The sequence below is a fragment of the Orcinus orca genome, chromosome 6 (assembly GCF_937001465.1).
Source record: "Orcinus orca chromosome 6, mOrcOrc1.1, whole genome shotgun sequence".
NCBI classification, from domain to species: Eukaryota; Metazoa; Chordata; class Mammalia; order Artiodactyla; family Delphinidae; genus Orcinus; species Orcinus orca.
Window position 1 is genome coordinate 67,696,805 of NC_064564.1, and position 27,159 is coordinate 67,723,963.

The window sequence follows — 27,159 nt, forward strand, 5'->3', positions numbered from 1 at the left end:
GGGTGAAAGGTGCTTAGCAAAGAGGTTGGCATACAGTCAGCGCTCAGGTATGGCTGGCTCACCTCTGCTTCCTCTCCTCTCCCCTCGTCCCCCTCCTATAGTGAGTGCTTCAAATCAAGGCTCTGTCATGGGGTTTCCTGCGGTTGATATTGGACCCACCCATTCTTGCTATGTCACCTGGGATAAAACCTTCCCCTTTTCTGAGGTTGTTTCTGTATCTGAGAATCGATAATGGTGGAGATGATGAGGGTGACATACTCGAGTTCACGTTTTAATACAGTGCCTGAAGCATAGTAAATGTTCACCAGTTGTTATTATAACATGATTATTAATATTCTTTCAAGGATGGCAGTCTTAGATCCCTGCTGAAGTTCTGGGGTGCTGGTGGAGTTGAGATGGGGATGGGGTGAAATATATATGAAGTTTAGAAGAATAATCAGTGACTTTTCAGAGAAGACATGCTGTCTTGATTCGTTCATTTAAATTTAAGTGAGTCTCAAGTGATCCCTAAGGTCCTTTTAGTTCTATTACAGTCTCCGTCCTCATTACCCTCAATCCCTAGAAGATGACAGAGAAATGGAGCTGCCTTAGATCCCTTCACCGAAGCTGCTGCTGAGGGCTTGGGAGGAGGGGAGCTGCCAGTCCTGCTGGGCAGCAGCCGGCGTTTTTCCTGGGTTTCTGTACGTCCCTTCTCCTCTCTGTCTAAAATGTAAATAGACGCAGTGAGTGTCACCACTTGGGATGTTGTCAGCCAGCCCTGCCTTTGCCGTTTTCGAGTTAGTGGGAATTAACTGACAATTGTGTGAAAGCAAAGACAGGACCTGGGTGGGCCCTGGGGAGCCGCTCAGCATCTAATGTTGAGCGGGTGGAAAGTACCCACATCAAACTGCCTGTTTTATAGGTTTTCCTGAGCTCATTTACACTCATCTCCTTTGCTGGGCCTCCCTAGGTTGCAGTCTACAGCCCATTGTCTTTGCCTTTAGCAGATGGAGACTCTCTAACCACACCCGCTCTTAGTTCGGCTTCTTTCATGCAGTATTGGCTGAGCCTAGTCCAAATAAACTATTCCTCTGTGTGTCCAGAGGTAACGACGTGTTCTTCCCCTCTAGCGAATTCGAGGCTTGTGACCTTAACAGTAGCTCACGTCTGACTCGCCCAAACCATTGAGAAAGGACCCTTTTCCTTACCCGTGACGGCTAAGCAAATAGCCCGTGGTTCTCACCCATAGTGCTAACAGCATGGTCGGGTTCTCTTTCTCCCTTCTCAGCCAGTGTGGCAACAGTCATCCTTCTCTGTAACATAGTGACTCAGACTGGACTCTTGTCCATACCCAGAAGAGCTTGTGCACATTTTCTGAAGTGGTTTAAATTAAGGGCTCATGCAAGTCATTACCCCAAGTCATCAAAACAGCAATTAACTCAATAGCCATGACACTAAGCTAGCTGTTTTTTTCTGGGGAATGTGAAATTGGAAACCAAAGCTGCAGTGTGCTTGGCTCAGCTGTGAGTTTTCCACGAAGCAAAACTAAATATTGCAATTGTAAATATTGTAAATATTTGAGTTCAGAGGGACAGTAGACTACCTCTCTTTTTTGGGGAAAGGATCATGGGGACAAAATGAGAAGTACGGAATAAGGAGAGAAAAAGATGAAGTGTCCAGTTCTGGAGGAACACCTTTATAAATGAATACCCACAGCTTTTCTGTGTTGTTTACTGTATCATGCATCATCTGGTATACTTAACATATTCAAAAACAGTTCTGGTTAAACTTCTCCTAGGGGAATAGTATCTTTGGCAACAATGCTATAGAAAATTTGGGCTAATTTCATTATACATAATGACTGTGTATAGTTATATTCCTTTAAAATTATATTTTGAAGATTAAATTATACTTTTCATGAACTAGAAGAGCTAATTTTATAAAGAAGCTATGAAAGCTTTCTCTAAAAAGTATTCTGAGTATTTCTCTACAGCTTATTTGACCTGATCATTTAATGATGAAAACCTAAGTTTTTCTTCAAACTAAAACCTAAAAGCCTGATACTCAGGAAATATGGTAGTAATCAGACTTTTCCAGCCAAAAGAAGATCCCACAAATACTACAACCAAAGGCTTTGGAAAGAAATGTTTTTTGTTTTATTCCTGATTGTAAAATTAACATGTGTACATAGATTATTTGAAAGAGTACATAAAACTATAAAGAAATGAACGTTAGTAATGTAACCCCATTATGAGACCATTGTTAGCACTTTTGAAGTTTTTCTTTGAAAACGTTTTAACGCAGATGTGTCAGGCTATTTAATTGTACCCATTATTAGATATTGTTAATAACTAATGTTGCAGTGAACATTTCAGTGTATTAATCTTTGATTTTCTGCCCATTTCTTTAGGATATATTCTTAGAAAGGGAATCAATTTGTTTAGGCGTCTGACATATTGTTAAATTGCATTTCAGACAGATGATACTGATTTTCACTCATTAGTGTTTCTGTGTGTTCTGACTTCACTGGACCCTCAATGCCACGGAGTATTATTTTTTGATCCAGTTTTTCTCAACTCTGGCTTTCACTTTGGAATCAGTACAAGAGTTTTAAACAAACAAAAACAAATACAAACAAACAAACAAAACAAGCCTATGCCCGAGCTCTACCGTAAACCAATGAAATCAGAATTTCTGGGGAGTTGGAGGGCCAAGGCATCTGTAAGTTTAAAAGCTCCCCAATGCATCTAGTGGATAGAAAGGATTGAGAACCACTTTGCTAACTGAGTAAATGAAAACTACTTCAAAGCCCTTTGATATCATAGCACATTAGAATCTAAGTGGTATATGTTTGCCTTATTAGCTTGAAAAACAAACATACTGTGCAATTAGGGTCTGGCCAAAATATTTTGCCCCAAGTGGATTTTCACATGCTTGGAAAAAAATAAGGTCATCTCTGCCTCAAAGTAGCTCCCCCCGTTCCTTACCATCTTACCAATTAGTTTTTAGAAAAGTTTTGCAGGGCCTTTTCTACTTTCTCCGATTTCATCTCTAAACTTTCTATCTCTGAGGCTCCTTCAGAAGTAGTACATTTTAATTGTCTTGGCTTTCTCATCGCTCTTCAGTTGTTTATCAAGTATTTCATTTATTTTGGCATTTTCTGCACCAGGCCGTGCATTGTCCATGCAAGAGTCTTTCTGTATTTCAGTGTAACAGCATTTCCCCATCTTTTTTGTTGTTTGGTAGATAAAAATACTAAAGAAGGCTATAAATAGCCTGATAGAAATACTAAAGAAGGCCTGTAAGTAGTTTGACCTGTCAGGTTTGATGATGCTCCAGGCATGTTCTGGGTCCTTCTGGTTGTTAGTCCAGGGAAACCTTTGACGCTCACCCTATTAGGGTAAGTTGGTGTGAAATAGTCTGCTCTTTGGTGAAATATTTTCCTGTGCATGAGAAATAGGGAAGGGAATGTTTCCTACGCACGTCTAGTGATCTTACCTGAAACTCTGATGCCAGATAATTACTTAATCTCCTTAAAGGCTTTTATTTCCTCATTTCTATCTTGCCCCTGGCGCCACACCTCACTCTTACCCAAGAAGGAGAAGTCCCTTTGCCACATCCCCAGTACTCTCTTATAGCCAAGAGTGACCCTATGATACAGTTTTGTCCAACTACATGTGAACAAAATTCTGCTGGCAGATTTGGGAGTTTCATTTTCCAAATAAAAGTGCAGTGATAATGGAACCCCTTTCCCTTCTAGCCTTGAATTTAGATGTGACGTCTAGAGTTTGATGGCCATGTTGCAACCATGAGGTAACAGACCCGAGAGAAAGACCAAGTGAATAGCAAACATGGCTCTGCTATCTTTGAGCTGGTGGACCAACACTAACTATTGCCTGCATCCAGACTTTTTTGGGGAAGTAAACATGCTGTTATTTGAGTCAATGTTAGATGGATTTTCTGTTACACTCAGCTGAGAGCATTCCTGGTTCACGCAGATATTAGTCAGTATCACGTTTAGCCATTGATCGTAGCTTGTTATTTCCTATTTCTTCTGTATAAGAGCTGAATTTTAAAGTCCAAGACCATTCCTACAGGGGGCAAGGCCAAGCTATCTCGTTATCTGCCTTTTATTCTCTTCTCCCTTCGGCAATGGTCAGATTTGGGCCAGTTTTGGGGCTAAGAACTGGGGAAAGTCACTGCTTCTTATTGTCTGTCTCTGATTATGTCTCTGCCTATGCTGGTAGGTCAGCTTGCTTTAGTCTAAAGCTATTTCGGCTTAATTCAAATAGAAAAAAATGGGAAGTTATTGTCTATACCAACTTCTCCAAGCTTTTCACTATTGATTTTGGGCCCACAGACACACATAATAATAGTTGTTTGCTTCCTTTTTGCTCTTGTTTCTTGCGGATTTCTGTCTTTTACAATCCTGGTAAGGTGGGGAAGCTGATATCTAAGCAGGATATTGGTACCTCTTTTGCTCTAAGTCCATCTGTATTACTCTAATTTGACACAATTTCCCTCATCTTTAATGACTGACATAGTTGTGGGAATGAATGTAATTTGAGGTTACATCTATTTGTTCTGTGCTACCAAATGTTATGCCAGTGCCTTAATTGGTTTTGTTAGAGTGAGCTTGAAGCCACAGGTATATAAAACAATTAAAATGTTTTGGCATTTTTCATCAGTCACTGAAGCATCATAAATTTTTGATTGCTATGTGATGAACGTATTTACTGAGCACAAGTAGATGTGATTTATATGAGTTCAACTAGAGGATGGCAAAGAAAATGCAAGTATGTTTGAGGTTAAAGAGAAATGTACCAAACATCCAGTCATTGCTATAGTAGCTAAGTGTTGAGTCAAGAGGGAAAATAAAGGTAAATTTAACCTTTTCCTCCATATAATCATCACTAGCTTTACCTATTTCAAATTTTTAGCTAAGTGATTTTTAGACTGGTTTTGTGTTGTTTTCTAGCTGTTCACGATTTATTTCTATTAAATGTGTAGGAATTTATAGAACTGATCCATATTTTGCCCCTATACTTGTCATCTTAGGTCTGTGGAAGTATCATGTAAAAACAGGTATTTACAATTCTGGGCTTGAGCTAAACTGCTGAAGCAAAGACCTGGTTTATTTGTAACCAAGAATCACCCAGTTCATCGTGTTTTTCAGATGTAACATGTACTGGACCGTGAAAACAGCTATGACAAAGAGCTTTCTTTGGAGACTAAGTCATATTACTTGCTCTCTGGAGCGTCCTCTTAACATAGGCTGTCACCATGATTCTAGCTCCATCTGATTGGAACAGAGATTGATCATGGAAGGAAGCGAGCCTATGTAGAATGTTACTTCCTAGCAGAGTGCCCAGGAAAAGGGTGCCAAGGAAAACCCAGGTAGGTCCTTTGCACGTGGACACATGAGATCATGTAGTGACCTCCTCCCAGAGAAGGCTCTTACTAATAAGAAACTTTCCTTTTTACTTATTCACTTTCAGCTTCCTTTGTGGCTTGATAACTGGGTGCAGGCTTCACCCTGACATCTTGATTTTAAATATATAAAAGGAATTTTTGTGGTCTACCCTGTACCCCAGGCTCATTGGTATATTCTCTGCATGTTTCAGGTGAGAGCTAGGTCAGTTCCCTGTGAGATCAGGATGTGAGTGGAGGAGACTATGTCCCTTTCTTGACTCTTCATGTCCTTCTAGAGATGTTCTGACTCCTTCTTATCATTCAGACTTGGAACCAAAGAAATCAGATTTTTTTCTAGAAACCCGCTGCCAAACCTTGAAGTCCCCCAACCTCAGGCTGGGTGGCAGTGATGGTCAATTGCAAAGGGGCAGTGTTCTTCCCTGACAATACTGAAGTCATTGCTGAGTCTTCTCCACATTCTTAGGAAGTAGACAAGGTAGTAAGTAGTTACCTTACTTCTATACCGACAGAGGAACTGGCAAGAGAATTAAACCTCTCAGTTTCTGGGGCTCTCGTTTAGACCCCATCCTGTGTTGTCATTCAGGCTCCTGGCCTTTGCTCTGTTCCTGGCTCATCCCAGAGGAAACGGGCCAGACTCCATCACCTGGTTGGCCTGTGAGTTCTCCCCCTCTTTCCCAGTCTCTCCTTGTTAATTATCAGCACAGACAACCCCCATGTGATAAGACTCTATAAAATCCTCCCAGGCCTCAAGTGATGAGGGTAAGAACTAAAAAAATATCTCTGCCGTGGAAGCTAATTATGTATTTTTAATTAATTGTTCCAATTAGTCCCACTCTTTTCAGTTATGTTACTCTATAACAATGTCAGCTGGGATGCTTCTGGAAGTAGAAATTTCTGTAATGGTCAGGTACTCGTCAATTAAAACTCTTACTCTATGCAATTAGCTTTTTGTGTTTTCATGGCAGTGCTGGGGAGTATGACAAGCAGCATGGATGCAGCTTACTCGAGAATGAATGGCATCAATCCATTTCTATCCTATAATTTTGATAGCGTATACATATTTTATTCTAGAGAAAAGCCAGCTATCAAAGGTAGTACAATTAATGATGAAATAATTGTAAAAGACCTAGTCTTGCCCCTTTATTTATTAAATTTTGTAATGTAAAATTGGACAAACAAATAATAGCAGATGGTGTATAGTTAAATATAGTATATATTTGGAGGCAAATGGCTTTCAAAGATTTCAATTAAGCACTTTGAAAGCGTATTTAACATATTATTGTCACGGCTGTTTGTGATTAGCATATTTATTTGGTCATTAGAATCAGGCTTCTTCAGGATCACAAATAAGGAAGAAGAGGATAGGCTGGTTTTACTTACCTACCTGGGCCTCCTAAAACTTTTTTTATCTCAGATATTCAGGATTTTCCTTCTGTAGCCTAAAATTTTATTGTACAATAAAGTTGGCTTTCAAATAGAGCTAAGCACAGCATGACAGTTATTGCATGATTATTTAATAATTAGAATTCTTTTTACCACAGTCTGTTTTTTAAACATATTATGAACTATTACAAACATACAGAAAAGTACACAAAACATAAATATATAGCTCAATGGTTACTAATGAAGTAAATATCCACGTAAGCACACCAAAGTCAAGAAGTAAAATATTGAGAGCAGCCCTTAAGTCCTCCTCATGTCTCTTCCCAGTCACTCCTTGTGCCTCTCAAAAAGCAACTACTTTGAAGCAATTTCATTCGGCATTCATTTTCACGTTTTGGGAAGATGGCTGTTGGTCTCGTTGCTTCTTTAAAAGTAATTTTCTTTGTATGCTAACTGCATTTAAAATTTCTCTTTGTTTTTGGCTTTCAGCAGTTTTACTGTGATTTGCCTAGTAAAGTCCTAGGCGAGGACTTCCTTATTTATCCTATTTGGAGTTCACAGGACTTCTTGAATCCACAATTTATTGTTTTTCATCATTTTGGAAAATTCTCAGCCACTATTTTTTTTTTTTTTTTTTTTTTTTTGCAGTACGCGGGCCTCTCACTGTTGTGGCCTCTCCCGCTGCGGAGCACAGGCTCCGGACGTGCAGGCTCAGCAGCCATGGCTCACGGGCCCAGCCGCTCCACGGCATGTGGGATCTTCCCGGACCGGGGCATGAACCCGTGTCCCCCGCATCGGCAGGTGGACTCTCAACCACTGCGCCACCAGGGAAGCCGTCAGCCACTATTTCTTAAAGTGTTATTTTGGACTCATTTTTTTCTTTCCTTTCTCTCTAGGATTCTGGAAGTATGTTGGAGTTTCTCACTATTTTTTCTACCCTCTTTAAAAAATATTTTCCAACTTTTTGTCTCTGTATGTTAAGTATTTTTTTCTTACTTTATTCACTAATTTTAGTTCATTAAGTCTTTTTTCTATTCTGTATAAATTGCTCTAAACTGATCCATTGAGGTCTTAATTTTGGTTATTGTATTTTTTGATTCTAGAATTTCTACTTAGTTCTTTTTCAATTTGAAATGTCCTTTAAAAATAAATTCTATTCTGTGCTGAATTCATAATCTGGTCTTTTAACTCCTTAGAAGAGTAAGCATAGTTTTGTTTTTATGCTTTCTATATTTTGTTGCTATTCATGACATACCATACTTCGATGAATGTCAGAAAGATGATGTGATGTTTCCCTAGACAATGGTATTCAATGTGTTATTGATGTGGTGATATCAAAAGAGCCAACTAAGATTCTCTTTGGATTGATTCATAGACTTTTTTCTTTTTGTCATGAAAAATTCACAGTCTGTACTGAAGTAGAGGAAAATGTATGAGAACTCACAAGAATCCATTACCCAGTTTCAACAATTATCAACATTTAGCAACCATAGTTATCTTAAAGTTCATGCCTGATAAATCTAATACCTGGATCCACTGTGGGTCTATTTCCATTGTCTGTTGGCTCTGTGTCTCTTTTTCTTGTCTTCTTGCTACTATTTCTTTGGGTTTCAGAAACTGTATTGAAAAATTATTTGTAGAAATAATTTGATGTGTAGGATAATTTCTTTCTGTAGGGAAGATTTATGTTTTCTTCTGCTACATGCCTGGCAGCTCTTGAATGTGGAATCATCTTAATCCAATTTCAGGGACGAAGATGATTCAAAGCTGAGCTGAAACTGCTGCAAGAACCAGTCTCCTTTGGGTCACTCTGTTAGGGTGACCTAGGTTCTCTTACCAAGTCCAAGACTACAACATTTGTGATTTTATCTCCATGAAACTGCTAAAAGTGCTGCATAGCCCTTTGGCTGCCTCTTCCTGAATTGGTAAATTCCGTCAGAGGAAAAACCCAAACATTAGATCTTTACTATCTCATTAACTGTCCAATGCTTTCAAGCAGAATAAATACATGTGTATTATGAATATGTGTGTGTACATTAGTTATCCTCAGAAAGAAGATTGGTCCAGATCTGCTGGTCTTCCATTACTAGAAGCAAAAGCCTATTCTACACAATCTCTCATCCTACAGTCTTTTTTACTAATCATTTTTAAAGGGCAGCTTGAATTGTAATATACAATGATTGCTTATGGATTAATTGATTTCTATATCTACCAGTAAGAATTTATTAATCGCTGTTTCTGTAAGCTCTTTGTTTGCTCTCGGGTCCTTTTCTCATTCTGATTTGTGTCACAATACAGGCTCTCTGACTCTTTGGCTTCCAAGTAGGTGTACCCAAAGAAGGCCCTGGTAGAAAATTGGAGGGTGAGAGTAGGGCAGAGATGTCAGGGTATTCTTACCTCTATTTTTGCTTCCTTTGGTGTCTCTGGCAGTAGCTGGGTCTCCTTCATGGTCTAGCTCTTACTGAAAGGCTCTGGCTTCTGGGTTGTGGTAACATATCTCCTCCCATTGTTTCCCCCACCCCTAAAAACGATAGAGTATTCCTACAGTTGCTAACCTGTGGGTTGCCTTACTCTTTTTGGCTTCTCAACCCTTCTATCACTGTGTAATCAGTGATACCTCTAAATTTACCTCCAAATTCCCACCATATAATAATACCCCCTATTTTAAAGACCTAGTGCAGTTACTCTATCTGTCTATAGGGTTTTGTTACAGTACAAAACGTGTAATACGCAGTACTTATCCGCAGGAAAGGTACAGTCTTGACAAGGAACAAATGACGTCTGTATATGAAGAAATGACAGATGACCATGTGTTAAGTGTCAGCCTTGATGGATTTACACAAGAAGGCCAAAGCAACTCAAGGAAGGGAGACACCCCTGGAATCCTCAGGACCTTTTGGTGGAGGTAAGTCAGGTTGTGTGGTAGAATAACATAGAAAACTCTCCAGGTGGAGCTGAAATGAGAAGTTTCTGGAAAACAAAACTCTAGATCAAAATCTGCGTGGAAAAGTAGCTTTTGAAATTATTTTTCCATTCAAACTAATGACATATATGAGTAACTTGGTGATTCTTGTGCATGCTTTGAAAAATCTTTAAACTTCGAAAAACCTTTAAAACCGATGTGACGGCATTTTCTCTTTTTTTTAAGATTTAATTTTATTTATTTTTGGCTGCGTCGGGTCTTCGTTGCTGCGCATGGGCTTTCTCTAGTTGCAGCGAGTGGGGGCTACTTTTCATTGTGGTGCACGGGCTTCTCATTGCGGTGGCTTCTCTTGTTGTGGAGTATGGGCTCTATGCACGCGGGCTTCAGGAGTTGTGGCTCACGGGCTCTAGAGCTCAGGCTCGGTAGTTGTGGCGCACTGGCTTAGTTGCTCTGTGGCATGTGGGATCTTCCTGGACCAGGGATCGAACCTGTGTCCCCTTCATTGGCAGGTGGATTCTTATCCACTGTGTCACCAGGGAAGTTCCTGTGATGGCATTTTCAATCTCACTTTACACCTTTGGTCTTACTAGTTCATAAACTTGAGCTTCACTGGAAATAACCCTGTCATTCACTGCAAACAAGTTCTGTCATTTCAGGTGCTACCAACAGACAACCAATTGAAAACTGAGCGATGAGTGGTAGTCAAAGAACTCTTGAGCAAATACGTAGTTTTCCAGTGAATAAGGGTTCATGATGGGTGCATGATGAAATGCTCTTTCTAAGCCAGGATGTGACTCTACTTTTGGGTGGACTGAGGCATTTGAAGTAAGTTGGGAGATAGAAGGTGTTGTGTGAAACCAATTATTTGTATGTGGATTGTTACTCTGGAGCTCATTTTTATCGTGTTGCCAGGCTGTGGTCAAGCCCAATGCTGGGGGATGAACATTCCTCTAGTTTGGTGTATATTGTTTCTGGGCAGTCAGTGGAAAGAGCATTGAATTTGGAGTCAGATCTAACTTGAAGACCCCTCTTGGATCTTCCTTGGCTATTTGATCTTGGGGAAAGCATTTAACTTCTTGAGTTTCACCTTCCTTATCTAGAAATTATTAAGAGTATTGCAATCTCGTAGGAGACTGTTGTAATAATTTAGGTGAAAGTGCTTAGTAAACTCTTACAAATGTAGCTATTTCTTGCACAAACCTTTGAGCTGCCCCACTATGTCTAAGCTATTGTGCTTGGCCAGGTTAGAAAATTTGCTGGGGGAGAGATCGTAGGCACCTAATGGTACTTCTACATAGGACCTTGTCCTTATAAAACAGGCAAGGGAGAATCACATAATTTTCTTTCTTGCTTTTTTATTTTTCATTTTTCAATTGCCACTCCTAAAACTGACTTATAGAATATTTGCATTCATTGTACATATTGCTCACACGATGCGCTTGGCTCTGCTCCAAAGGTGGAAGTTGAAATAAATGTTCCTATTATAACTATATCTCCTTCCCTCTCTTGTATCCTGGAGTCCTTATAATATATACACAGCATAAAATGTACATGAAATAACAAGTCATTATTTGCAAAGTACATTTTTTTCCTCTCTGGGGCCTTATTAGCAATTGACAATCTTAAAATTTTATCTCCCAAGCAGGGTCCTCATCAGGTATTCCTTGACTCCATTCTGTTAAGCATCTTCACCAATCATTATTAAGCCACCTACTAAAAATCAGGGGGAAAAAACCAGCTCAAGGGAGCCTCCCCTGACACCTACTGCAAGCTAATAGCTTCCCCTATCCAGAACAAATGCTAAAACTGGTCAGAAGTCACATTATTTACTCTCAGAATAATAGTCTTTTGCAGTTTATGCTTATCTTGTCACCCAACCACAGTAATAATATGTTTGACATGAACTGGATACTAATTACTTTTATTATTCCAGAAGTTTCATTAGCAACAGTCCTCCCTTGCCCCCAATACTCCCAAACTCCCGAATGTCTAAAAATACCATCTTAACTATATCCTCGAAGACAAAATAAATTCCAGCGTACACATTTTACATTTGTTCCTCCACCTCGCTCCCACCCTTGCCGAATCTTTCAGCCATCACACCAAAAATGCTAAAAGTCAGAAAAAATATCATCATGATTTCTCAAAAAGAGCGCTTACTCTGAACTTAAGAGGACTTTAAGAATCTTCTCTTAACTCAGACCTGAGAGACAGTTGGACACTTTCTCCCTTCCTTAAAACAAACAAACAAATTATGGTCTGTACAGATTTTTAAATTTATTAACCAGTTTTCAGCTTTTAGAAGCCTAGAAAATAAATGTAAATACTGAACTTCTGAATGCCAAGATTTAACTTGGAATTTGAAAGTGGATAATGAAGAAACTTGAGGCAGTCAAAATAAATGAAATAGCCTCCATGGATCACATTCAAACTTCTGTTTTAAGCAAAATTTGGGCAAGTGGTTCATAGCAGATTAGAAGTAGTGACTCGGAAATGGAAATGTGGTTGCCCTGTGTTGTAGTCAGTTCGAACTGCCATAATAAAATACCATAGATGGGGAGGCTTAAACAAGACACTTATTTCTCCCAGTTCTGGAAGCTTGGAAGAACAAGGTGAAGGTGCAGTCCTATTTTTCCTAGTCCTCTTCCTGGCTTGCAGACAGTCAGCTTCTCACGTGGCCTTTCCTCAGAGCACGTGTGTGAGGAGAAAGAGCAAACTCCCTGGTGTCTTTTCTTTTAAGGGCACTAATCCCATCATGAGGGTCCCATCCTCATGACTTCATCTAAACCTACTTACCTCTCAAAGGCCCCATGTTCAAATACCATCACCATACCATTGGGAGTTAGGATTTCAACATGTGAATTTTAGGGGGACAAAATTCAGTCCATAGCGCTCTGCAAAAGTCAGATATACCAGCAGCAGCCAAAAGAGAAAGTAATCCCTTGATAGGGAGGGATCAAAGAAGAACTACTGTAACATTTTATTGTTAAAAGGGACCATTTAGTTCAGGAACATGTTGCTCTGTGGAGGTGAGTGGTTCCAGAGGGCATCATGGTTACTCATGTTCATAATAATGAGTCTGATTCATTAAAAAAAGGATGAAATATCTTCAGTGCCCTCTGTTTAAGAGGGCACTGAAAAGAATGTAATCTATTTTAGATTCATTGTTGTCAACGTACTTAAAATATTGGTGTGTCTGCAGATTGCAATCAGTCCTGTGAAACATCCATTTATGTGGAATGGTTGGTCTTCTGAAACCTGATAAATCTCATGCATTAATAAACAATACGTATTTTTTAGGGTCAGTCAGTAGGATACCATTTCCAAAGAACAATTTTCTTTTAAACTGAATTATGCAAGAGCTCACGAAATTTAGTGTTGATATTTCAGCTGTTGAAAACAATCCATCAGGTTCTTCACTACTTAGCACCAAGGTAGAAAAAATTTATCACAGTGCTCTTTTATCCAAGCATGTCTATGCATACCAATCTCATTGCCCTTTAATTTAAAGGTGGTAGTAGAGATCAGGGGTACAATAGAAGAGAAAACTTATGTTTGACCATAGTTCTTCCACCTGGGCCAAGGAACAATGAGTTCCTGACTTGTCTGCCTTTTGTCTTAGTGCCTTCTCTCCTGTTAGTAGCCTTTCTCTGGACCCTATTGTGATTGCAATGGCCAGATTTCCCTTTTTGCTGCCTGCCATACTTACCAACAAATCAGCATCCATCTCCGCAGTGAGGCTTATCTTGCCAAAAGTCGAGGATACTCGAAGACCATTGGCTGCAATTCCCTATATCAGTCCCTACACTAGAGATGGCCTTGCCAATGGGACCGTAGTAATTGACATTGCTTGGCAAAGCCTTCCCATACTCTGGATGATGTTTGGAAAGGTATAGTCGGCTTCTGCCTCTATAATTCTCTTTTTGTATATGTTTTCATATATAAAAAACCCCATTTGGCTGATACATCCCTCTTTAGCTATATTAAAATCTTTGAGGTCTGGTCTTATCTTGCTGGCAGTGGTCCTGGGCTGTCTTGTTAAGGTGACACTGCAGATCTTGGTTATGAGCCATTACGTCCTGATTTTAGAGTTTATGCCTGGGTATAGTCTTATTCTTTTAAATCTGTGTTCTTGAGGATGCCTCAGCGTAGTACCCCCAAATCAACAGGTACTGAATAACACTATGTACCAAGTGCTTTATCTGCTACCCACATCTAATCTATTAGCAAAGCCTAGTGGATATAAAAAATATATCCTGATTCTACTTCTCCTACTTCCACTGCTGTCAGTCTAGCCCAGGCCTCCACTCTTATTCATCTAGACACTGCCATGGTCTCCTAACCAGTCTCCCTTCTTCCAGTCTTGTCTGTTGGGATTTTTTCAACACAGCAACCACATACAGATAGACTCATATCACTCTTCTGCTCAAATCATCCAACTGCTTCCTATGAGAGAATAAAATACAAATGTTCATTGACTGGATACAAGGCCCTACCTGGTGTAAGGGCACCTTCTTGACCTCATCTTCTAACATCTCCCCCTTGCTCACCCTCTTCGCTGGCCTCCAAATGCTTCTTTCGACATGCTAAGCACGGTCCTGCTTCGAGCCTTCTGCCCTTGCTGTACCCTTGCGGGGGTGGTGGTGGTGGAGCATGCAGCGGGTAGGCCTGTTTTTTCCCCTGATGTGTGCATGTCCAGGTCCCTCACTTCATTCAGAGTGCTGTGCATATGTCCTGTCGTTGGAGAAGCCCGCCCTGACCACCCTATCTAGAATAAGAGCCTCCCACCCTATGCTGTATTCCTCTGTGTCTCTCCTTGCCCTGATCATTTATTTGCTCATTGATTTTTTGGTTCAACTCCCTCCACTAAAACATAATCCCCACTAGAGTTGGTTCACAGCTATATCCCCAGTTCCTAGAGCAGTGTCTGGCAACTAGTGTGCCTTCAGTAAATATTTGTTGGCTAATTGACAGAATGATTCCTTATCTAATTGAATCCTCACAGCACTTCGTTTAGGGGTTAGGTGCCTGTAATCTGATTTTGTAAAGAAACTGAAAAAGCAGGCCTACTAACTTGCTTAGAGAATGTAGATACTGCAGAGCTGAGTTTTGGATTTTGGTCCTCATGACTTGGTGTTCAGTGTCTAGTGCAGCACGCTTTTTTTATAAAGCATTTATTGTCCATTTATTTCTTTTTTTCACAACTTTATTGGAGTATAATTGCTTTACAATGGTGTGTAAGTTTCTACTGTACAACAGAGTGAATCAGCTATACATATACATATATCCCCATATCCCCTCCCTCTTGAGCCTCCCTCCCACCCTCCCTATCCCACCCCTCTAGGTGGTCACAAAGCATTGAGTTGATCTCCCTGTGCAGCACACTTTTAACCCCCATCTAGTGATGTGGAGCTATAGGGCAATGTCAGTGAGTGCTGGGAGGTGGCCTTCCAGGACCTGGCCATTGGTGTTCAGTGGCAGCACAGAATCATTAGGTTATTGCTGATTTTACAGCTGATGATGAAATTTCTCAAGAAGCTAAATTGTGGCCCATCCACATATCTATCAATCAGGACTCCTCAGTCTCAACATGGAGAATGCGGAGTTTAGTTTTCTGTTTTCTTGACATTCTGTTCTGAATTAACAGATCAGAAACTTAATGATTGGACATTGTGTTGTGGTAGTTATTACTTACTTCCTCACCCTTTCCCAGATAGATAACAATAACAGGACCTAGAGTATATACAGACTGAATCCAGAGCCAGAAAATAGGAGGTTAACCAGATCAGAATTGTTCATTCAGGGATCGGAGTCACATAACCAGCTACAGGTCCAAGATACAGAGTGTTAGATGTGACGTTTCCAGGATTTTCAGCAGTCAGGTCTTCTTTATCGATGGACTACTGCCCCATTGTAGGAGTATCTGGTGTTAGACAAGGAGGACTCTAGAGACTAACCAAGTGCCCACACTTGCCTCTTAATGCCGCCTCGTGGGCCAGGGCAAAGGCAAGGTCAGGGGCACCTGTCGACCACATTGCCCTAGCAACTGGAAGCCAAATGGGCTCCATGGCTGGCTGCTGGTCTCTGTGTCAGTGTGGTTCGTCTCTGAATGGACAATGCTGACTGTCTGAGGTTGATGCCATTTGGTTTTTGTTTATGTGTAGATAAAATTCTAAAGTCTTCTAGCCCCTCTTTTAACTTTAACAGCTGCCAGCACAAGTCTGCTGAAACTATGGGAAATAAGTGACTCTACATAAATATGTTTTTTAAAAAGTAAGATGCAGGGCTTCCCTGGTGGCACAGCGGTTGAGAGTCCGCCTGCCGATGCAGGGGACTCGGGTTCGTGCCCCGGTCCGGGAAGATCCCACATGCTGCGGAGCGGCTGGGTCCGTGAGCCATGGCCGCTGAGCCTGCGCGTCCGGAGCCTGTGCTCTGCAACAGGAGAGGCCACAACAGTGAGAGGCCCGCGTACCGCAAAAAAAAAAAAAAAAAAAAAAGTAAGATGCAATGGGCTCAGCATGAGTCAGCATGTGGGAATACTGCTTAGGGGGCAAGTGTGACTCTGGAACTTGAAAACAGGAACCTAGCAAGAGGTCCTTTTTCCTACAAACATCATTTTAACCATATATTTTTAGAACACCTATTATACGGTAGGTAGTGTGTTATATGCTGTGACACACAGACACAAGGTCAGACAGTTCTCAGGAAGCTCAGTGTCTAGTGACTTCATTGTGGGTCACTTCGAGACTCTTGTGTTCCTATTTCCTTCAGCTTTCAAGAATTATAAAAGGGAACATAAAAAGTGAGATAAATGAAAAAGAAACTGATTAGTCTGAAGGTTTAATGATTTAATGATCAGTTAGAGGAAAGATACAGAGAGCATACCATGCAGTTCATCTCCCTTCACACTTAATGAGGTGTCTGTGCAATGAGAGAGATGGTACTAAGATATAATGGATGGAGAGACCCTTCCTTCCTGACCTTAAAGCAATGAAAATATTTGCATATATATTATGTATATCTTGTGTGTTTGCATATGTGTGTACACATATATACAAGCATACCTTGCTTTGTTGCACTTTGCATATACTGCATTTTTACATATTGAAGGTTTGTGGCAACCCTGTAATGATTAAGTTTGTAAACACCATTTTTCCAACAACATTTGCTCACTTCATGTCTCTGTGTCACATTCTGGTAATTCTTGCAATATTTCAAACTGTTTCATTATTATTATATTTGTTATGATGATCTATGATCAGTGACCTTAAATGTTACAGTTGTAATTGTTTTGGGGTGCCATGAGCCATGTTCATCTAGACAGGGAATTAAACTGATAAATATTGTGAGTGTTCTGACTGTTCCATCGACTGGTATTCTCCCATCTCTCCTCTCTCCTCATGCCTCCCTATTTTCAGAGACACAACAGTGTTGAAATTAAGCCAATTACTAACACTACAATGGCCTGTAAGTGTTCAAGTGTAAGAAAGAGTCTCATGTCTCTCACTTTAACTCAAAAGTTAGAGATGATTAAGCTTAGTGAGAAAAGCATGTGGAAAGTTGAGATAGGCTGAAGTCTTGCCCTCTTGTGGCAAAAAGTTAGCCATGCTGTGAATGAAAAGGAAAAGTTCTTGAAGGAAGTTAAAAGTGCTACTCCAGTGAAGACATAAATGATTTAAAAAAAAAAAAGTGAAACAGCCTTATTGCTGATATGAAGACAACTTCAGTGATCTGACTAGAAGATCAAACCAGTTTAAGGAAAGAAGCCATTTCCATAACATAAAAGTGCCAGGTGAAGCAGCAAGTGCTGATGTCTTAGAAGCTGCAGGAAGTCATCCAGAAGATCTAGCTAAGATAATTCATGAAGGTGACTACACTAAACAATAGATTTTCTAGATGAAACAGCCTTATATTGGAAGAAGATGCCATCTAGGACTTTCATAGCTAGAGAGGAGAAGTCAATGCCTGGCTTCAAAGTTTCAAGGACAGACTGACTCTCTTGTTAGGGGCTGATGCAACTGGTGACTTGAAGTTGAAGCCAATGCTCATTTATCATTCAAAAAATCCTATGACCCTTAAAAATTATGCTGAATCTACTCTGCCTGTGCCCTGTAAATGGAACAACAAAACCTGGTAGACAGCACCTCTGTTTACAACATGGTTTAAGCCCACTCTTGAGACCTACTGCTCAGAAAAAGAAGATTCCTTTCAAAATATTACTGCTCATTGACAGTGCACCTGCTCATCCACGAGCTCTGATGGAGATATACAACAAGATTAGTGTTGTTTTCATGCCTGCTAGCACAACATTTATTCTGTAGCCTAATCATCGAGGAGTAATTTTTTAGACTTTCAAGTCTTCTTATTTAAGAAATATATTTCGTAAGGCTATGGTTGCCATAGATAGTGATTCCTCTGATGGATCTGGGCAAACTCAACTGAAAACCTTCTGGAAAGGATACACCATTCTAGATACCATTAAGAACATTTGTGATTCATGGGAAGAGGTGCAAATATCAACATTAACAGGAGTTTGGGAGAAGTTGATTTTAACCTTCATGGATGACTTGGAGGGGTTTGAGACTTCAGTGGAGGAAGTAGCTGCAGATAGAGTGGAAACAGCAAGAGAACTAGAAGTGGAGCCTGAAGATGTGGCTGAATTGCTGCAATCTCATGGTTAAACTTTAATGGATGAAGAGTTGCTTCTTAATGATGAACAAAAAAGTGGTTTCTTGAGATGGAATCTACTCCTGGTGAAGATGTTATGAAGATTGTTGTAATGACAACAAATGATTTATTTATTTATTTATCTTTAACATCTTTATTGGAGTATAATTGCTTTACAATGTTGTGTCAGCTTCTGCTGTATAACAAAGTGAATCAGCTATACGTATACATATATCCCCATATCCCCTCCCTCTTGCGTCTCCCTCCCACCCTCCCTATCTCACCCCATAGGTGGTCACAAGGCACGGAGCTGATCTCCCTGTGCTATGCGGCTGCTTCCCACTAGCTATCTCTTTTGCATTTGGTAGTGTGTATATGTCCATGCCACTCTCTCACTTCTTCCCAGCTTACAACAAAGGATTTAGAATATTACATAAACTTAGTTGATAAAGCAGTGGCAAGTTTTGAGAGGATTGACTCCAGTTTTGAAAGAAGTTCTCCTGTGGGTAAAATGCTGTCAAACAGCCTTGCGTGCTGCAGCGAGACCTTTCATGAAACAATGAGTCAGTCCATGCAGCAAACTTCATTGTTGTCTTATTTTAAGAAATTGCCACAGCCATCCCAACCTTCAGCATCCATCACCCTGACCAGTCAGCAGCCATCAGCATCGAGGCAAGACCCTCCACCAGCAAAAAGATTAGGACTTGCTGAAGGCTCATATGATGGTTAGCAGTTTTTAGCAAGAAAATATTTTTAAATTAAGATAAGTACATTACAGTTTTTAGACATATTGCACACTGAATATACTATAGTGTAAACATAACTTTTATAAGCACTGGAAAACCAAAAAATTCGTGTGACCCACTTTGTTGGGATATTTGCTTTATTGTTGTGGTCTGGAACCAAACCCATAATATCTCTGAGGTAAACCTGTATTTGTGTCCCCCCCAAATTCCTATGTTGAAGTCCTAACCCCCAGTACCTCAGAATGTAACTATATTTGGAGATAGGGTCTTTAAAGAGGTAATTAAGTTAAATTTGGTTATTGGGTTGGGCCCTAAAGCAACATGACTGGTATCCTTATAAGAAGAGAAGATTAGGAAGCAGACAGGCCCAGAGGAGAAACCATGTGAAGACACAGGGAGAAGACAGCCATTTCTCGTAAGCCTGAGAGGCCTCAGAAGAAATCAACCCTGCCAGCGCCTTGATCTCAGACTTTTAGCCTCCAGAACTGTGAGGAAATACATCTCTGTTGGTTAAGTTACCTGGTCTGTAGCGCTTTGTGATGGCACCCCAAGCAAAATGACACAATACACAAAGTAAAAGGACTCTAGCGCTAGAGATTTCAAGTACTCAACAACTGCACATATGTATCAGGGCTAGCTTAGAAAGAAATATTCTCAGGTGCGGGATCATGCTGGGCTGCTAAGCATAGTGATGGGATGAGAAATAATCCTGGATGCTCCAGCTCTGTGGATGTGAAGTGCTTTATGTCTCTACTAGCTCGTTCACTCAGTGAGTATTTTTTAAGTTCCTGCTATGTACCAGGAAGTGAACTAGGTACAGGAAATACAAGATGGATTGGCAAAAGGATTTGTCCTCAAGGAGCAGTTATGGCTGGCTCTTGCTACAGTGTGGGAAGTCTTATGATGAATATTTGAACAGGGCACCTAACCTCACAGGGTGGTCGTTCCAGCTCTGTGTCCCGACAGTCACTGGACTACACTTGGTCTCTTTCTTACTTATTTCTCCCATTTTAAAGTCCTGTCTTTTATTGACCTCCTCCAGTTCTTTTCTTTCTTTTTCTAAACGACTAAGTGTTAGATATCAACCCAGGATTTGTAGTAGTTCAGTTAGGCTCCCAGGAAGTCATTCAGAGAACATGATGCAGTAAATCAGACTTTGTGTTAACTCTGACTTGGAGAGTTACCATCTGTCTGACTCAATTCCAGAAGAGAGAACCATCTCCTGTGACCTCTTTCCCTGTATTTCAGGCCATAAATAGGTGCTGGGGCCCTGCCAGGTTGGGTCACTGTGTTGCTCAAAAGGGACTGTCAGTTCCTCACAAACACTACACAGCTGCAAAATGACTGTGCCACCCAAGGTGACTCATAAAATCTGCCCCTATAAAAGGCACTATTAGAAATGTCACCTCCTGGCTATCACTAGAATGCAATTATGAGTCTAGTTCTCAGCTGACTACCCAGAGTCCTCAGAAGAACCAAGAGAGAAATCTGGGAAACCTAACACTTTGATTTGCCCAAGGCAAGTGTTAGGAAGCAGTCAGAGTAGAACTTTTAGAGGCTATTTTTAATCTAGGATTGTGACAAAATATAAATGATGTTTGCTACCTGCTTGTATTTAGTCAGGGTTCTCCAAAGAAACAGAAGGGGAGAGAGAGAGACAAAGATAAGAGGAGAGAGGAGAGAGAGAAAAGAGAGGAGAGAGAGAAAAGAGATTGATTGATTCTAAGGCATTGACTCATGTGATTATGGGGTTTGCAAATCCAAAATCAGCAGGGCAGACCCGCAGGCTGGAAACTCAGACAGGGTTTCTATGTTGCAGTCTTGAAGCAGAATTTCTCTTTTATAGGAAACTTCAGTCTTTGCTCTTAAGGCCCTCCACTGATTGAATGAGACCCACTCACATGGCGGAGGGTAATCTGCTTTACTTAAAGACTGCTTATTGTAGATGTTCATCACATCTGCAAAATGCCTTCTCAGCAACACCTAGGTCAGTGTTTGACCAAACAACTGGGCATCATAGCCTAGCCAAGTTGACACATAAAATGAACTATCTTACTACTTTTAACTAAAAGAAGTAATCTGAATTTTTTAGCATGTTATTTTAGCATGTTATTGAATAAGAATCTTAATAAAGGTAACTTGTAGTCACAAAAATTTACTAAACCTCGTTTGCCTCTCTTTGAATGCTTTCAGTCCTGGGGTTTTGAGCCACTGCTTCATAAGGCAGGCAGGTCCATCTTTGGATAACTCTTATGGTTGACAAGCCCTTGCTTGAATTTATTTATTTTATTTTTCTATTTTTTTAAATCTTTTTTTTTACATCTTTATTGGAGTATAATTGCTTTCCAATGGTGTGTTAGTTTCTGCTTTATAACAAAGTGAATCAGTTATACATATACATATGTTCCCATATCTCTTCCCTCTTGCGTCTCCCTCCCTCCCACCCTCCCTATCCCACCCCTCCAGGCTGTCACAAAGCACCGAGCTGATCTCCCTGTGCTATGCGGCTGCTTCCCACTAGCTATCTACCTTACGTTTGGTAGTGTATATATGTCCATGCCACTCTCTCGCTTTGTCACAGCTTACCCTTCCCCCTCCCCATATCCTCAAGTCCATTCTCTAGTAGGTCTGTGTCTTTTTTTTTTTTTTTTGCGGTATGCAGGCCTCTCACTGTTGTGGCCTCTCCTGTTACAGAGCACAGGCTCCGGACGCGCAGGCCCAGCGGCCATGGCTCATGGGCCCAGCCGCTCCGCAGCATGTGGGATCTTCCCAGACCGGGGCACGAACCTGTGTCCCCTGCATTGGCAGGCGGACTCTCAACCGCTGCGCCAACAGGGAAACCCAGGTCTGTGTCTTTATTCCTGTCTTACCCCTAGGTTCTTCATGACCTTTTTTTTCCCTTAAATTCCATATATATGTGTTAGCCTACGGTATTTGTCATTCTCTTTCTGACTTACTTCACTCTGTATGACAGACTCTAGGTCCTTCCACCTCATTACAAATAGCTTAATTTCCTTTCTTTTTATGGCTGAGTAATATTGCATAGTTCCCATCCTGCTCCATGTAACTGTCATGCCTTAAGTGCAGTTCTACTCTCTGAAACAACACTGAAGCAAGACAAAGACCAATTCCTCTTAAATCATATCCCGAGTGTGTTTTATGGGATATTCATTTTGTATGACGCTCAGCGTGGGGATGGGGGACAGGGGAAGTTCTTTGGTCAAGTAAGTTTGGGAAACATTGCTTATAAGCTCTTCCTTTGGAAGATTTATCATGACTCATATGAAAGGCTTTGTAATTCTGCAGCAAAGAAACCAGCTGAACTAAACTTTAACTTAGCATTTCCCAGACACCTGATCTTGGAAAAACCCCTTTCTTCTTTTTAGTACCATCCTACAGAATATAAATGAAAAAGTTCTGCAAGATTCTCTGGCACCATCAATGCCCAGCCTTTAGTTTAGATGCTCTGTCCCCCTGATTGCTGGTGCAATGCAGCTGCGTTGTGGAACACACCACTCCAGTCCTTAGTGGTTAATAATAAGTAATAGCCATTTATTATTTCCCCCATGTCTACAGTTCACTGGGTGATTCTGGTGATCTGGGCTGGTCATGATTGATCCTGGCTGGGCTTACTTATGCATCTGCAGTGATGAGTAGGCTGTGGTATGTCAGGTCTAGCCTAGCCTTGGCTGGGATGACTCAGCTTTATTCCATGTGCTTCTCATATCCTTCCAGCAGGCTAGCCTAGGATGTTTTCATTGTGGTGACAGGAGTTGAAGAGAAGAAAGAAACATGAAAGCAAACACTTTTCCATGCGTTAAGTTGCTAAAACACTTGCTTGCATCCAGTTTCCTAAGATTCTGTTGGTCAGAACAAGTCACTTGGGCAAGCTCAGAGTGACAGCGTATTGCAGAGTTACAGGGCAAAGGGCAAGGATATGGGTGGCCATTAATTGAGGCTATTGGTTCTATTTATTTAATGCAGCTGTTGAATGCAAATCTGAGAAATGGTGCCAAGATAACTGCAGCATGGGCTTCCCTGGTGGCGCAGTGGTTGAGAGTCCGCCTGCCGATGCAGGGGACACGGGTTCGCGCCCCGGTCCGGGAAGATCCCACATGCCGTGGAGTGGCTGGGCCCGTGAGCCATGGCCGCTAAGCCTGTGCATCCGGAGCCTGTGCTCCGCAACGGGAGAGGCCACAACAGTGAGAGGCCCGCGTGCTGCAAAAAAAAAAAAAAAAAAAAAAAAGATAGCTGCAGCAGAGTTGCGAGGGGGAGGATAGTAAACTTGAGGTCCTCAGATCCCCACCCCTCAGAGATGCTCAGGATGGGGTTGGGTACCCATAGTTATAAAATCTCCTTGGGTAATACTGATGATAAGCCAGGTTCGGAAACCCTTGGTCTAGACCCTTCTACTGTTTAACAATATTAATTAAGGTCTTACAATGATAAATGCCACAAGGGATAGAGAAAGAGATGTAAGGTGAAGATGATGTAGTTTCTCATTGAGCTTCAGGCAGATAACACTGATGTGGTGAGTTACATAGCAACAGGTCAGCTTTCAATCCGATTGCTGCCATGATTCCTCCCTGGCCTACAATCTGACCTGGCTCTTGGGATCCCTGCAACTAGATCATTTTCTCAAACTGTAACTGACACATGTCATTCTGTGTGTGCCGTGCCCTCAGTCAGAGGGCCTGTGAGGGAGCGAGACTGAGTCAAGGGTAGTGCAAATTTAGCCAGACTTAAAAGGGTCTGGGAATAGGTGATTCCTACCCCAAAGACCAAAGATGCCAGGGGGTCAACAGGGTTACTGATTGTAGAGGGTTGACTATGAAAACATAGCTGCAGACTGAATAAAATAACATCTCCCAAATGTATATACAACTTTTTTCCCGAAGACTTTTATATACTGTTATGATTAGTAACAGGCACTACTGAACTCATCATATCAAATTGTGTGTATATATGTATTTATATATAACCTCAGTCAACAGATAGTGAATATTCAACCAATTAATACCTTGTGGAAGTTAATATGATTTTTTTTACATTATAAGGTTGGGAACTATATTAGTCTGCTTGGGCCGCCATAATGAAAAACCACAGACCGGGTGGCTTAAACAATGAACACTTCTTTTCTCACCGTCCTGGAGGCTCGAAATCCATGATCAAGGTGCCAGCAGGATTGGTTTCTGATGAGAGCCCTCTTCCTGACTTATAGACAGCTGCCTTCTCACTGTGTGTGACCTTTTCTTTGTCACACGCAGAGAGGGCGAACTCTGGTGACTCTTAGAAGGATACCAGGTCTATCAGATTAGTGCCCCACCTTTATGACCTCGTTTAACTTTACTACCTCCTTAAAGGCTCTGTCTCCAAATATAGTCACGTTGGAGCATATGAATTTGGGGGGGACACAGTTCAGTTCAGTGGTTCACAGGAACCACTGAGTTAGACTGCTGCTGAATGGAACGAAATGCCCTCATGCCTTACTGTTCCCATTTGGGATCTCCTCCCAGACGTATTCGGGACTCAGAAGCTTCCCTGGCTCAGTCCTTTAGAGTGCTGACTCTCAAACATTTTTGGACCGTAGCCATTATAGGTAGCTCAGAAGGTCCTTTGCCCTCCCTACTTCCTGTGCTCCGCTAGAATATATAAAGCAATTGGGTTCAAAATATGTGGATCATATGTTTACTTTAAAATCGAATGATGAGCTTATGTATAGATTTTTATGTCATAGATCTTTACAACCTAGACCATGGACTTAATCAAATAATCTTATTATGCTCATCTTGATCATATGTTGCAATTTAAAAAACAAACAAAATTTTCTCACATCTCCAATGAATGTACAAGCATATATCTTACATCTTTATCAATAAGGGCGTGAATGATTAATATTTGAATTGCAGTGTCTCTGAGTGTGTCAGTATAGCTATTAGAATATTTTAGTCTCCTAATCTCATATGTGCTTCAGTGGAAGCTCAGAAGGCGGATGTTAACGGTATAGTGGTTAACAGTGAAGGCTCTAAAGCAAGGGTCAACAAGCTATGGCCCGTAGGCCAAATCCTGCATGCTACCTGTTACTATAAAGAAAGGTTTTCTGCAACACAGCCATGCCCATTTGTTTACCGAGTGTCTGTGGCTGCTTCGGGGCTGCAATAGCACAGCTGAGTACAGACCATATGGCCTACAAATCCTAAGATACTTACCAACTGACCCTTTACAGAAAAAGTTTGCTGACCCCCAATCTAGAGTAGAGATCCTTGAGTTCAAATTCTGTCTCTGTGGTTGCCAGCTGTGTGATGTCAGGCAAGTTACCGAACCTCTCTGTGCCTTAGTTTCATCATTTGTAAAATGAGTACAATACCATTACCTGCCTCAAAGGGGTCTTAAGAGCAATAAATGAGTACGTAAAATCTCAGCATAGGGCCTGGACTAAAAAAAACACTCAAACAGTAGTTGTTATTATTAAACAACCCACGACAAACTAAATTTATAATGAAGATGCTAAACTAAGAGCATTTATAATTAAAAAGGAAAATTAACAGTAATTAAAAACCTCACCAGCTCAGATCTACAGTGGTGAGGGTCCTCCCTAAATATCCTTTCTAAAAATTTACAGAAATTCTGTTTCTTTGTGGGGTATGCCTGGTGGGAGGGTTTTTTGGTTTGTTTGTTTGTTTTTAACATTGGTAAGTGTTGCCTGGCACTAAGCCATCTTAAGAGAATGTAGAATAAATTCATAGTAAATTTTGGCAATATACTAAGTTTAGTTTATTAATAACACACTTAACAACCCTTAGTCATTCATTTAGTAATTTACCAGTAAATAGCCTCTAGCCATTTATAATGAGTTGGTGGAATTATCCTTTGTCTCACCCTAACCCATACCCCTTTCTGACTGATGGGCAGCCGTCTAGTTCATAGAGTCAATGAAACCAAGTCATGGATTCGATCCCTAGTTTCATTGTCATTCTTGATTCTCTCCTGTGGCCACAGGCTGAACCTTTCACCAGGGGCAGATTGGTCCCTGGGAAAGATTGAGTAGTAGCATGTGTGGTTGGGTAAGCATAAATATCTTAGTCTCACTGGAAAATACATCCCAGTGATGAGTGGTAGGTCAGTAGCATCATGTTTTGGTAAAGGAAATACATAACCCAAGATAAGGCAGTGGAGGTTACTTTCTAGTCTACCTTGCTACTCTGGTCACACCCAGTTATGTGAGGTCATTGCCAGTTTGTACCACAAGGAGTGAGTTTTGCAGTTGTATACAAAACTGGGAATAACAGTCATGAAGAATAAACTGGACGTTTAATTAGGAGTAGAAAGGGCAAATAGAAAGCTCCTTGTCTAATCTGTTGGTTGTTTGGATCCTTATTACTGTCAGAAGTTTCTTCACAAAGTTTTGAAATGAAATACAAATAATCATCAACCTGTGAGCATGATTGGAAAAGAGCCACCGAGAATGGTTACTCAGTGGCATGGCAAGGTTCATTCACCACAGTAGACTCTAATTTTCTTTTTTAGATATACAATAGATTTTTTAAAAAACTTCCTATGGATGGTTCTTACATAAGATTCTCCACACTAAAATATCTGGTCTTTTCTTTCTTCTGACTTTCTGTTGGCAGCCTCTCTGACCTGTGAGAATCTGGGCAGTGTTCCCTCTCTTAGCGTGTCCTCCCCTGTGTCTATTTCTTCAAGTTCCGTGCTCCCGGGAGCTCTCCACCCTCCCCCATCGAGTTTTATCATTTCATTCCGTTCTTGAAGATTCCTTATATCCCAGCCTAACTTTGATCAAGTAGAAGTGAGCTGTCTATAGCCTACTTTGTTTGTTCCTGGGTCAGAAATGACTAGATAATGTATTATTGAAAAGAAAGGACATAAAGGAAAGTATATGTGAATTTACAGTTCTTGTTCACCTTACTTGGTTTTTAAAACAACGTGCATTTCCTAATTATAGAAGAAGTACTTGTCCACTGTAGGAAGTTTGGCAAAATAACACTAATAAAGCAAAATATAATCACC

At 40.8% G+C, this 27,159-nt stretch overlaps 1 long non-coding RNA gene across 1 annotated transcript in view; it reads left to right on the top strand.

The window, feature by feature from the left end:
* LOC117199015 (uncharacterized) overlaps nt 1–27,159 on the top strand; it is a 145,130-nt gene that overhangs the window by 24,676 nt on the left and 93,295 nt on the right. Inside the window, exons 2-4 of the long non-coding RNA XR_007477817.1 lie at nt 8,544–8,720; nt 9,543–9,700; nt 10,375–10,562. This is a non-coding gene — a long non-coding RNA (uncharacterized LOC117199015). The remainder of the gene's footprint in view (nt 1–8,543; nt 8,721–9,542; nt 9,701–10,374; nt 10,563–27,159) is intronic.